Raw genomic sequence first — 13,344 nt, forward strand, 5'->3', positions numbered from 1 at the left:
AGGTTTCAGTCCATACTCAGCTGGCTCCAAGGCAGAGTGGCACATGACAGAGGGCAGCAGTTCATGGAGACGGAAAACAGCGAAGCAGCAAGGGTCAAAAGAGAGGAGTCGCAGCTGCCACAACTAGACAGCGTCTCTCCCTTCCTTACACTGTACTGAGGCTCTCTGCCCCAAGGTGGGTGTAGCAGTCACACCCATAATTCCTTCAGTGTACCATGAATTAATCACAAACTGTAGAAGCTGTCCCAATGACCGTATGAGACTTTTGGGGAATATCTAGACACAAACCATAACATAGAGCTTTATGTATTTGTGGATTTCCTGCAGTGCCCAACAATGCATTTGTAACAATTCCATTAAAAAGGCTCATATCAAGTAATGCATGCTTTCATGTTAATAGCCCACTTTTATTTCAAAATGATTTTGATTATTTAGCTATGTATTTTTTTAATCTTAGTTGCTTTTTCTTGTGGCTGAGACAAAATACCTGATGCTCAGGATTAAGTAAGGAAAGCTAAACTATGTAGCTCACAGTTTGTAGAGGTTTCAGTCCATCCCTGGCTGGCTCCAAGGCAGAGTGGCACATGGAGGAGGGCAGTGGAACACGGTGGTAGAAAACAGCAAAAGCTGCAAGAGCAAAAATGTAGGAGGAGCAGGGAGTGAGCCTCTCTCCCTCCCTTATATTGTATGCAGGCTGCCTACCCCAGGGCGGGTGTAGCATTCACACCCCTAATCCCAGCATGGGATCATGAATTAAGCACAAACTCTAGAAGCCTGCCCTCATGACTGCATGAGCCTCTGGGGGACATCTAGTCACAAACCATCATGGTATTTTAGAGAACTCTTTAAGAAGATTTTTTGTACTATTGATTTTTAGCTGTCTCTAATAGTTGTTTTACTTGTCTTCAAAAGCTTTTAATTAAATGTTATTATATGAAAGAAAAGTGGTAGATGTTACCTGCCACATGGTGCAGGCACTCACACCTGAACTGTAGACGTTCAGTGGTCCTAATTGTCATTACCCAGAAAATCAATTTCAGGGCTGGATGGCTGGTCTGGTGCTAGCTATGACATAATCTGATAAAATGTCAAGCCTCTTCCGGAATAAAATAATATTTTGAAACTGGCTGCAATAGGGCACAGGATTTGCACGCATATGCACTTGTGCTTATAGAATCCTTGGGCTGGAAGGGAACTGAATGGACAATTTTGTCAAGTTTCTTGCTAATTTGCAGGTGGGGCTAGATTAGGTGATTTACCTAAGAGGAAAGTTTGCTCATGACAGAGTGCTAGAATTAATTTTATTTTCATTCTATTCCTAAACGCTGCTACTTGACAGGAATTCAAAGATTAAGAATGCACTAGGGTAGATGAGGAGGGCAATGAGATAAGACAATAATACACTGTGGCATCACCACATTTATCAGAATGGAGTGCAGCCCCCCAATGCCGCCATGTTCTAGCTTTTCTTTATTTTAGTTTTGGTGGTGGGGATTGAACCTAGGCCTTGTGCGTACCAAGCAAGAAGTCTACCGCTGTGCTACCACTGCTGGCTCTAAAATGATTGACTTTGACTGGAGAATAATTATTCTACTAAACCAAACTCTGAAAAGTTGAAATGGTAGCAAAATTTTATCAAATATATTTCTAGAAAAACTAGTCACTGCATTTATATCTATAATGTGTGTGTGTATATATATACATTATATATAATGCTGAGAATATATATTATATATATACATTTTATATATAATGCTGAATATATATATATATATATATATAGGCTGAGAAGTAGAAATATAAACTACACAACATTTATGTGTCTGTGTTATTCATTTATATATAAGTAGATGTTAAAATTAAATTTTATGATGTTTTACTGCTTTAATTCTTGTTACTGAGCATTTATGGCCTAGTTTTGTGCCCTAAGCAAATATTAATAAGCCGAACCTCGTTTCTCCAGAACCTTACGATTTATCACTGACATGGATATACACATTAACCAAAAAAGGATAGATGAGGAAGTATAATAACTTAAATAATTCATTTATTTTGGGACTCTGAGAATGCCATGAAATTTTTAGTGCAGGAAGCTTAGCAGGAAAATAATAAAATGGAAAAATTTTCACTCAAATTCATCTCCAGAAGTCCTGGAGGAATAGCGGCAGCAGAAAATATTAGTATGATTAAAACACGTTTTTTTAACCCACAAAAGGAAGATAAATTTGGTGCTTTATGTAGTACCAACATTTAATATCGATGCATTTTCCATATAGGTTGATTCTGAAAATCTGTGTATTCTCTTAGTACACACCACTGTTTTTATTTTATTTTATTTTTATTTATTTATTTTTTTATTTGTGTATTTGGTACAAGGTCTCACTCCGCAGCTCAGACTCGTGGTGATCCTCCTGTTTGCAGCCTCCCCAGCACTGGGATTACAGGTGTGCGCCACCACACATGGACTTTTGTCGCTAGCTCAGCATGCCCCAGGGGCAGGGCTTTCGGGGCATGCTGGACCAGGGTTCGGACTCTGGTCGCTGCGCTTTCCAAAGGATGTTTTCCAAATCTAAGACTAAATTTTTGCTTCTAAAGGAAAATAACAGTTTAAGATCTCCTGTAATCCCACATAATATTCTACAGAACTGTTTCCTTTTGAGTATGTTATTACCGTTTCTCAATGTCTGCTCATATTTTTTGTGATCCTAAGCGTAACAAGGATAGCATATCATTTTCCACTGGTGTTAAATTCATAAATCAGTTTTGCAGAGAGCTGTCTCCACTATGAAAGGAATAGCCCTCCCAGATAAGGGTGAGGCTGTTTCAGGACAGCCTTAGGCGTAGCTCTGACCCTTTCCCTGGGGTCATAGTTTTTCTTTTTGAACATATTCATTCGGTATGCTTTGGTACCACGGCTTTCATAAAGTTAGTTTTGCGAGGAGTGTGCTGGGTAGGATTCTCTTAACATTAAGATGCGGCTATGGGACGGCGAGGTAGCAGATAAGATATGCAGAGGATCGGGTGAGAAAGTGAGGCCCGATGGCTGGGAGGACCCTGCGGGCAGGCAGAGGGAGTCCTCCGTGGCGTGTCTGTCTTCTCTATTCCGCTTTGTCTCCGTCTTCATACTTCTAGCGGAGGTGCATGCTTTTTTTTTTTTTTTTTTTTCTTTTTCTTTTTTTTGCCAAGTACTGCAGCACTTTATTTCTCCTTATACCATGACCTGTTGCTGGGGCCTAATGTTCTCACAGTAGAAAACCAAAATTTTCATCTTAAAGAGGTGAGTATAAAAAACCCCTTACATAAATTAAAAGAATGAATAAATTTACAGGTGTTAGTGCAAACTGTTTCCAACTCAAGGCAAGTAAACCACCGCCTGGATTCAGGTGGGAAAACAATGATGGTGGATGGAAACAGGGTCGTAAGGCTCGGACTTTCCCACCCTGTTAGACCAGCAAAAAGACTGGAGTCACCACTAGTTCACTGAGTCCTGCCAGCCCGAGGAACCCCGGAACAGTCAGCTCAGACTCGATGCCCTGCACAGATCTGTGCCGCAGCCACCCGGATTGCCACGCTGTGGAGTTCTCCTCAAGTGTGCTCAACTCATCCACCAAGTGACTGAACCACATCGACTAAGGGGATGAATCAAAGATGCACCGGGCATAAAGCAGGCTGAAAGAAAAAACCAGTTAACTTGAATACAAGGTCAGAATCAGCAACAAGTTCTACGAGACTACCTTCAACTGTGTCAGGAAGTGCGACGTGGACATTCGCAAGGGCCTATATGCCCACACGGTGCTGTCTGGTGGCCCACCGTGTACCAGGCATTGGTGACAGCGTGCAGAGGGAGAGCACCGCGCTGGCACCCAGCACGATGAAGGCCAACATCATCCCCCCTCCTGAGCGCAAGCGCTCCGTGTGGACTGGTGGCTCAATCCTGGCCTTGCTGTCCACCTTCTAGCAGATGTGGATCGGGGGTGCATGGTGATACCTCCTTTTTATTCAGCAGATGCCATTACACAAAAATCTATTAAACTCTTCACAGGTTACTCTAAAAGGAACACGTGATTGACTGTACCAATATGGACTTGAAAAAATACTTAAGCAGGGTTTTTGTGCATAGAATGCAGTGCATCCAGTTATCAGGATTTAAATTAATATTCAACTTAATAAAGTTAAGAATCAAATTAGGTTAATGTTCCTCACATCTTCCAGCTTTGCTCACAAATCTTATTATGATATTTATAAATCTAATAAAGTGAGAATGTCTTTAATTTTTCTTGGATTAGTATCTGATTAACTTAAAAGAAGCAGAATAAACTTCCTTAAGCAAGTAGTCTCATTTACTAATTTAATTAAGTTTCTGGAATGTTCTATTTTGCTTTTACAAATTCAACATATCTGATCTGCTAAACATTGCAGAGAGACACCCCAAAATATTTCTTGTAAGAATAGCTAAGTAAATAACGAGATACGTCATATTCAAGGATTAAGATAGCAATTATTTCCAAATGGACCTGTAAGTTTACTATAAAGGACATCAAAATTTCAACTAAGTTTTTTTGTTGTTGTGCAGAAATTAGGAAGCTAATTCTAAAACTGATATGCAGTAAAGAAAAATCCCGAAATAGGATGAATTTAGAGTGCTTCTATTGCTTAATTTTAATAACTAATAAAAAGCTATAGTAATCAAGACAGTGTGGTAAAGACAGAGATACAGATCAAGGAGAGCTGGAAATCTAAAAATAAACCCTTTTATCTGTGGTGTGACCTACTGAATTCACATGGAGTTGCTAAGATACTTCAGTGGAGATACAGTAGTCCTTTTGCCTGCAAATGCTGAGAAAATTGGTTATCCATTCACCAAAAGATTAATTGAGAACCTTCCTGCGCAGAAATTAACTCAAAATGGGCTATATATCTAAAACTAGAGTGTTTTGTTCTAACTGTAGCTTTTAATATTTTATAATTAAAACATTTTAAAATAAAGGAAATTTTGTTAGGAGTATATATATATTAAATATATTATATATTTTATATGTGATCCAAAACAGTTCCATTTAGGAATTGTATACTGAAAAGTCAAACACCCATGTGTTTAAGTTCCTAGAAAAAATAAATAAAATAAAGAAGTAAGTCTTTATGATTTTAGACTAGGCCTTAAGCTCTTAGGTATTACACCAAATACAAGTGATTTTTAAAAATCAGTAAATTAAAGGGGGCCGGGGAGATGGCTCAGTAGATTAAGCACTTCCCTGGCAAGTGCAAGGGCCTGAGTTCAATCCCTGGTTCTGCAAAGAAGAAAATAAATTAAATTAAAAAAATTAATCAATAAAAACATTTTGCTTCAAAGGCCTTTAAAAATGAACAGGAAAGAATAAAATATTTTCCAGTTATATCTGGTAAAGTATTGACATCCAGAATACCTAAACATCTTTGCTCACTCAATAAAAAGATAAATACTTGAATTGAAAAAGTTAAAAGATTTGGGGCCGGGGAGAGAGCTCAGTAGAATAAGCACTTGCCTGGCAAGCACAAAGGCCTGAGTCCAATTGTTCAATTCCTGGTTATGCAAAAAAAAAAAAAAAAGAAGAAGAAAAAAAGAAAGAAAAAGTTAAAAGATTTAAATAGGCATCTCAATGAAGTTTTATGAATAAGCATAGTAAAAGATGCCCAGTATAATTAGTCTTTATGAAAACACTAATTCAAATGACCAAGAGAAAGCACTTCCTATGCACTAGAGAGATGACAGTCATAAAGAAAGGTGATAAAATTATTTGCACGAATGAAGAGAAATTAGAACCCTCATTTCTGGTAGAAACATAAAATGGGGCACCCACTTTGGAAAATAACTTGGCAGTTTTTTAAAAAGTTAAATCTATGAGGATAGGGAGATAGCTCAGTCTAAGTGCTTGCCTGACAAGCGCAAGGACCTGGGCTCGATCCCGGTACTGTATGCTGTGCTGGCTCCAGAACCCAGGGTGGGCCATGTTGGCCACCAAGACCAGGTGTGGCGGTGCACACTTGTAATCCCAGTGCTGGGGAGGCTGAGACAGGAGGATCACTGTGAGTCTGAGCTGTAGCGAGACGCTGTACCAAATAAGTAAATAAATAAATAAATAACAGATTTTTTTAAAAAAGAAAGTCAAACATAAATTTAGTGTATTGCCCAGCAATATTACTCTCAGAGATGTACTCATTGGAAATTAAAATAGGTGTCACAAAAGGTTTCAATATAAATGACCATACCAACATATTTGTAATAATCAGGATGTAGAAACAGCCTCAGTGTGCACCTATCTCTGACTGGGTTTTTCAAACATTTAGCATAGCCACAAAAGGATTGCTTATTCAGCAATAAAAAAAGGAACGATGCTGTCACACAGATAACTTTGAAAACACCACTGAGTGAAAAAAGTGAGACACCAGTGAGCATGGATTATGTAATTCTGCTTATATAAACTATTCAGACAATGTGAATACAGAAAAAGAAAACAGACCAGTGGTTGCTGATGCTGAAAGTAAGGACAGGAAATATGGTAGTCAAAAAATGCCTACCTCTCAAATGGTGCTCCACTCCCAATACCCAAACTCTATAAATGTGTTATCTTACACAGAGAAGGGGAGCTATGAAGATGTCATTAATTGAGAATTTTTAAAGAACATTTCCTTGTCTTGAACTCGTTCGTAGCCTCCCCTCCCCTCTCTCAAGAGTCTTGAGATGGGGAGACTATTCTGAAATATCTCCAGGGTAATCAGCATGGTGCTTATAAGATGGGAGAAAGAAATGTGAGAGCTACGGAAGATCTGAACATCTGACAAGGCTAGAGAGGAGGGAGAAGTCAAGAGTGAGGGCATGACTTTAGCCTCCAGAAGCTGGAGGAAGAGCATATTATCTCTGGAAGAGCTACTAGAAAGGAATCATCCAGAAGGGGTGCAACTCTGTCAGCACCTTGAACTGTAAGACTGAAGTTTGGACATTATGACTTCCATATCTGTAAGAACCATCCTCTTAGGTTGCAGTAAATCACCAGTTTTATAGTGATTTATTTGCAGTCAAAAAAGAAAACAAATACTAGGAGTGTCTGCAGTTGACAGAAAAGGTTAGAGATGATAGTGATGACTGTATATCTGTAAAAATTTACTAAAATCATTTCATCACAAGTCTAAAATTAGTAGATGTAGTGGAATATGAATTATACCTCAGTGTATTAGTTTCCTGTTCAAAATGGGTCTCGGTGAGCTAAAAATCCAGAGTGCCAGCTGGGCTGCATTCCTTCTGGAGGCTGAGGGGGAAGATCAGTTACCTGCTTTTTCACTTTTCTAGAGGTTTCTTGCATTCTGTGGTTCATTGCCCCATAATATTTTGATGTTTGCTTCCAGAGTCATGATCCCTTCCTTTCTGCTTGTCTCCCTCATTTATAATAACCTCTATGTCATGTTGTATGTGCTCTTATAAGGAGAGAGAAAGCCTCCCACTCAAAATGCTGAATCACATCTGCAAAGCCATCTACCAAGGAAGATACTGTCCTCAGCATTTCCAGGACACAGGACATCAACGTCTCTGAGGGCCACTCTACTGCCCACCACACAACAAAGATGTTTACATTATCTGTTTGATACCTGGCTGAGCATTTCAACCTGTTGGCATGGGAAATTCATAATTCCAATGAAAAAGAATTCCTTAAAATAAAAATAAACTTGGGGCTGGGGATACAGCTCAGTGGCATAAGCACCTGCTTGGCAAGTGCAAGGTCCTGAGTTCGACCCCCAGTACTGCAAAAACAAAACAAAATAAAAATAAACTTTACAGATCTAAGAAAAAGTTAAAAATCAGAAATGCATTAAATCAGGTTTTTACTAGCATGCCCATTTTATTTACTGTTTAATTTTTAATTTTTTAAAGAGAATACACATTAGAATTAAAACAGAAAAAAATTACAAGTGATATAGAATTTGACTTAACGGAGTAATGTGGATTTCACAGTATTTGTTGTAATACATAGTGTTGTGTTCCAAGCAGTTATTCTTTTTTTTTTCTATTTTAGGGAAGGGTCTACAGGGTGTTAAGGGTTTCACTACTAGATCAGACTCATAGTGATCTGCCTATTTACAGCCTCCCAAGAGCTGGGATTACAGGTGTGCTCCACCACACCCATGCTCAATTGCTGTCTCAGCACACCTTGAGGGTGGGGCTGGCATGGCGGGCCTGGGGATCAAACCCCCGGTCCCTGAGCCCACTTATGGGTGCTTTAATCTGCTGAGCTATTTGGCTGGTCCTCAGTTATCCATATTACCAGATACATGCACATGCCCATTTTATTTACAAGTTAAATCAAATTCTTCAAAGCTTTTAGTTGAAAATCTCTAATACAGTATTAATAAAACTCAAGTTACTCCCACATGTAAACATTAAAATCTTATGAATTCCATCCTTTTCAGGTTTAATTGCAAATGCTCCCCGAGATGAAAAACAGCTCAACTTGATTGTCACCTTGACTGGCTTGAAGGACACCTACGAGAGCAGTAGAGTACACTTTGCCTATCTGGGTGAGGCTGTGTCTAGTGGCTGCTTCCTCTCGGCACTATTGCTCTCTGTTTCCCCACTACCATGAAGTGAGCAGCTGTTCTGTTACGTTTCTGCTTCGGGGTCAGCTGACCAGGGACTGACCTCTAATCCATGAGCCAAAGTAAAGCTCTCCTCCTTTATTCTGGGCGTGTCAGTGAAGGTGGCCCCTCAGTGCATGAACCTAATTCAGGAACACAACTCTGTTTACAGGCTCTAGTTCATGAAGTGAGATGCTGCTGTATAGTCTCAGCATCGGGAAAGTGGACCAACACACCCAACCACTCTGTGGAGAAACTTGTAACTCAGCAAGACTGAAGTTATTGATGTAATCTCTTATAGGTCTACAGATTAAGACCAATGATGTGTGAATGAAGACTGCATATGAACAAGATGTTGTAAGCCCTTCTTTGACATGGCAGCTCACATTTACAGACCTTAGGTGTAACCGGTTTTACAACAGGTTCCCACCATCTTCAGGTGGTCACTTGTCTAATTCTTCCATAGAGAAAAACTTATTTGCACTTAATATGATCCAATAAATCTATTAACTGTCTGATTGGATACTGTAAGATTTTTTTATTTTTCCTATTTAGTTGACCACATATCTAAAGTCATTGCATGACATCTCTTCAGGTCCTATTGACCCAATTTGTTCTTGCTTTTGTGGCAAATTCTGCATGCCAGTGCAAAACTGGAGTGTCTATTTATGTTTTCTGAGTAATACTTCCTAAAGTGGTTTACATTTTTATGAAATGAATCTATCGAATAAACATTGCCTTTCCTTATTGATCATATATTCAATATTGTTCTGTGTCATTGATATTAATGAGTTGCTTTGGTCTAAACTTATTCTCAGAATATATTCCAAACATTCTATATTCTCATTAGCTTTTTTATTCAGAGGATTAAAAAATACGCATGGGACATATGACAAACTATCGCTGAGCAAAATTAATTTGCAATCAAGCATTGAGGATACCTTCTTGTTGATATATAGATTAATAAATACATCAACATATATTGATATCTATATATCTCTAAAGATATATAGCTATCTCATTCCAATTTGTTTGCTTTAAACCATCTACTGGGTTTGTGACTTATGAACAAAATTTATGCACCACTACAGTGCCAATAACTCTTGGTGAGCTTCCATAGCTTGTTTCCTATTCAATTTATGGATAGATATTGTGTGCAGATGCTAATAACACCGTAAGAGTAATAGTGTATTGTTCTCATGTAACAGTGAGTTTTGAAGCCAGCAGTGCACAGCCCAGTGCAATAGTTGAAGGCATCCTCAGGGATACAGAGTTCCCCAGCTGCCCACTTTCTTGACTTCTTGCGATGCCCTCATCCTTGGTGTCATGAGTCCCCTGATCCTACAAAGGCATATGCTGAGGCCGTTAATATTGTCTTGTCCCAGTGTTGTGGCTTTGATCTTGGGGGTGCAGAGCTCATCGCTGGACTCATGCATCAGCAAGTTCTGGCCATTTCTGAAATTTGCAGTATTTCACAATTTGGAGGTACTCTAGGAAAATACCCCCTATGAATTTCAGGGACTTACTATATCTTGTGTATAAAACAGGTCAGAGGACAATGTGACAGACCTGGATTCTAACCCTATCTTTATAATTCTCATTTCCTATTCTGTATGATTCTTCAAAAGGACAAAGCCTATGAAGTTTGCCCTACAGAATGAGATAAACCAAGGATTAGATTTGCCAATAAAGCCACATGACTGCTCCTATGGTGCCAATTTTAATCTCTTTTATAGTGTGTTAGGCATGTTTGCATTTTAAGGGGTATGAAGCCCATGATTTCTAAACTTATTAATGCTATTCTAGAAACGTCTGAGTACTGGAAAATTCTTTGTTTTTTGATATTCAACTCTATCTTCTATTTTTGTAGCCTCTTACTAAGGGTACAACTTCTAAAAATTAAAGTCAAACTTCTCTTGGCATTCAAATGCATGGTATGACAAATAGATACAATTTTCCTGTTCATGGTATTAGATTTATGGGCTATGATTTTCAATATATTTAATTTATATTTCTTTCAAGAGGAAAATAATCCTTAATGTGTTTTCCATTGCAGTACGATTTCTCTTAAATTTTTGTTGTCACTGTGACTTCAACAAATAGTTGTCTTTATAGATGCGTTTTGATGTTGCCTAATTAATGAATATGAACGTGTCCAGTTTTTCTATTTCCTTTCAGGGCAAGCACATCTGGTACTCAGAAGCGTTGCTGTAATCTCACACAAAGGGGGTCAGTTGATGCAGCTTCTTGAATATTCTCAGTGCCAGTGAAAGCAACTTGGCGCCCTCTGAATGCTCCATTTCAGACCCTCAGTACTGCACAAGTGTCTAAAACTACACATGTCTCTATGGCATTTCTTTGCTTCCCTGATACCCAGGCCAATATCAAAGACACTCCCCTATCTGCTTGGTACCCTCACTGGATCTCAGGGAGTCATCCAAGCCTGATGTTATCATGGGACTGAAAATCAATAGGCCCATCTGCCCCACCGGAAGTGGCTCTGCCATCTGGCTTTAGGAAATTGGGTCATGGCTTACTGGTTCAAAGTGAACTGGTAGTAAATCTTTCTTGTGCTGCAGCACAAAACACAATCATGAAAGCACTGCCTTTTAAAGGTAGAAAGACCCATCTTTGCAGTGAGCCTCAGCTCGTTTTTACCCACATATGCTGACCAGGAAACCGTCAATGTGATACGGTTAATGAGACACTTATTACAGGCCAGAAGTTTTATAAGCATTATCTTTGAAACACGTGTAGGTTTTATCCCCTCACCTGTTGTATTCCTAGGCCTGGAGAGATGAAGAGAGACATCTGAGAGGATGTGCAGCTCTGCAGAAGTGCCAGTTGGAATCAAACCTGCCTGTGTCCATGGCTTTCACACATCTGCTTCATAGGAACTGAACTAGGTCACCTGTTCCTGTGCCATTTGCTTATACTATAGAAAATAGTAGGCTATTAAAATGTTGTTTTTAACTATTGGAGGATTTTTCCCCCTGAAATAATGAACTTTTAAGTTTAACCAAACAGCACCAATGCTAACATTTTCCAGACCCAGAAAAGGAGCTGAGAGACTTCATGTGTTTCCTTTTAGTAAATGTTTGTCATACTGACTTTCTTTCAGTTGTTTCCCAATTGCAAAAGTCTGCTTTGTTGCCTGAAAACAAAATGTTTTTTCATCCGTTGAGAAGAGTGGAAACAAGTAGCATGGAAATACGATTCATAAAAAATTGTTTTTTAGTTAAAAATCACTTGGTGATTTCACACAAGTTTCAGTCAGAAAAGGAGGAAGCCAGACCAGATGTGCCACCACCCCAGCTGAGGAACAAAAGGCTTCCACAGGCAAGACTCTTGTTTAAAATCACAATCTATAAGAATTTTGTACTGCCAGATCAATGTATATTTTAAACTAAATCCTCTCCTCTTCATGGCTGGTTGAGGCAGATTTTCCTGGAGTATCACATTATGACAATTTCTCTACAATTTCCAATATCAATTCTCTAGGTGACAGTACCAATCATATGTTTTAGCACTCTTACAAAGCCACTTTGAGGAGTAATTTCTGTGGCAAATAGTATACAAGGAAAAAAATTCCACCATCTTTTCTGTGTGTTCTATAGAGTAATAGTCTTTCTATCCTTATGATTAAAACTGGAATCATTTTAAGATGTAGAAATTGCGTTTGTTTCTAAAGTAACTGAGATATTAATTTTTAAAGAAGATACATACATATATACCAACATGTATGCATGTATGTGCCTCAACATAGTAAGATGGCATGAATTAAACCACTGCAAGTAAACAGAATTCACTGATTTTATCTCTGTATTTATTTTCATTGGCAAACTTCCACTTTCTAATATGAACCCAACTCAAGGAATGGATCTGAGAACTTTAGTTTTTCATAAAGCTTTACCATTTCATCCTCTCATCTTGAAAGTCTTTGAGAATTTTGCTTTGTGGAAGTAGACATAAATTTTACAAAAGTCAGGATGGACAGATGCTCACTTTCAAGATCCTGGCTGCCAAAGTACCTTGGAATTAGAATCCACAGACTGACTCGCATCCACTTGAACGGGCTACTGATGGAGTTTCAGACAAATGCAGGCTGAAGGTCAAGCCTGCAAGATGGAACAGAGATTGCAGTTTGGCAGAACACAGAATTTTAGGATGGACATTGTCAGGATGCTATATTGTAGTAGCAGATGACAGCTAGGGCAGAGAAGCCCCCACAAAAGAGACAAGTGTGGAGGAACAGGGAAGCTTTTATTGTAAGCTCGACACCAGCGTCCTGGCTTTGGGTCAGGTCTCCCAAATTGTTGGTGCTGGCCTGAACTTTACTTTCAAGCTCTATACTTTCTAGGTATCCACAGCAACCACAGTTCTACACTCACAGGAATGTTGCAGAATTGTCACATAATTGTTACAAAGCTTACATTCTTACATGCTCCAGGCAGTGCAGACCACCTGTTGGTCACCGGGTTTTGTTGTTTGACATTTACCCTACTTCCTAAGCTGTTCTGTTTGTTCATTTTTTTTGTGACCTTGTCTTTCTCAGTGGCTTTATGGTGAGAGGGGGTGAGTTTATCTTCAGTTTAAATGAACTTAAGTGATTTTTGTTAAAATGGAGTTACTGAAAAATGGAGTCTCTCTTGCCCCATCACATGGTTAACTTGGCTTGACAGAAAGTAAGGGTGAAGCACATTTAATGGGATATAATACTCAATTTTCTGATATTCTTTT

The 13,344-nt window shown here is 38.8% G+C and overlaps 1 pseudogene; it reads left to right on the forward strand.

Moving 5' to 3' along the window:
- The first annotated feature begins 3,781 nt into the window (after positions 1–3,781).
- Positions 3,782–13,344, forward strand: part of LOC111818706 — a 103,772-nt pseudogene continuing 94,209 nt past the window's right edge.

Source organism: Octodon degus, unplaced genomic scaffold, assembly GCF_000260255.1.
Source record: "Octodon degus isolate 3935 unplaced genomic scaffold, OctDeg1.0 scaffold00100, whole genome shotgun sequence".
NCBI classification, from domain to species: Eukaryota; Metazoa; Chordata; class Mammalia; order Rodentia; family Octodontidae; genus Octodon; species Octodon degus.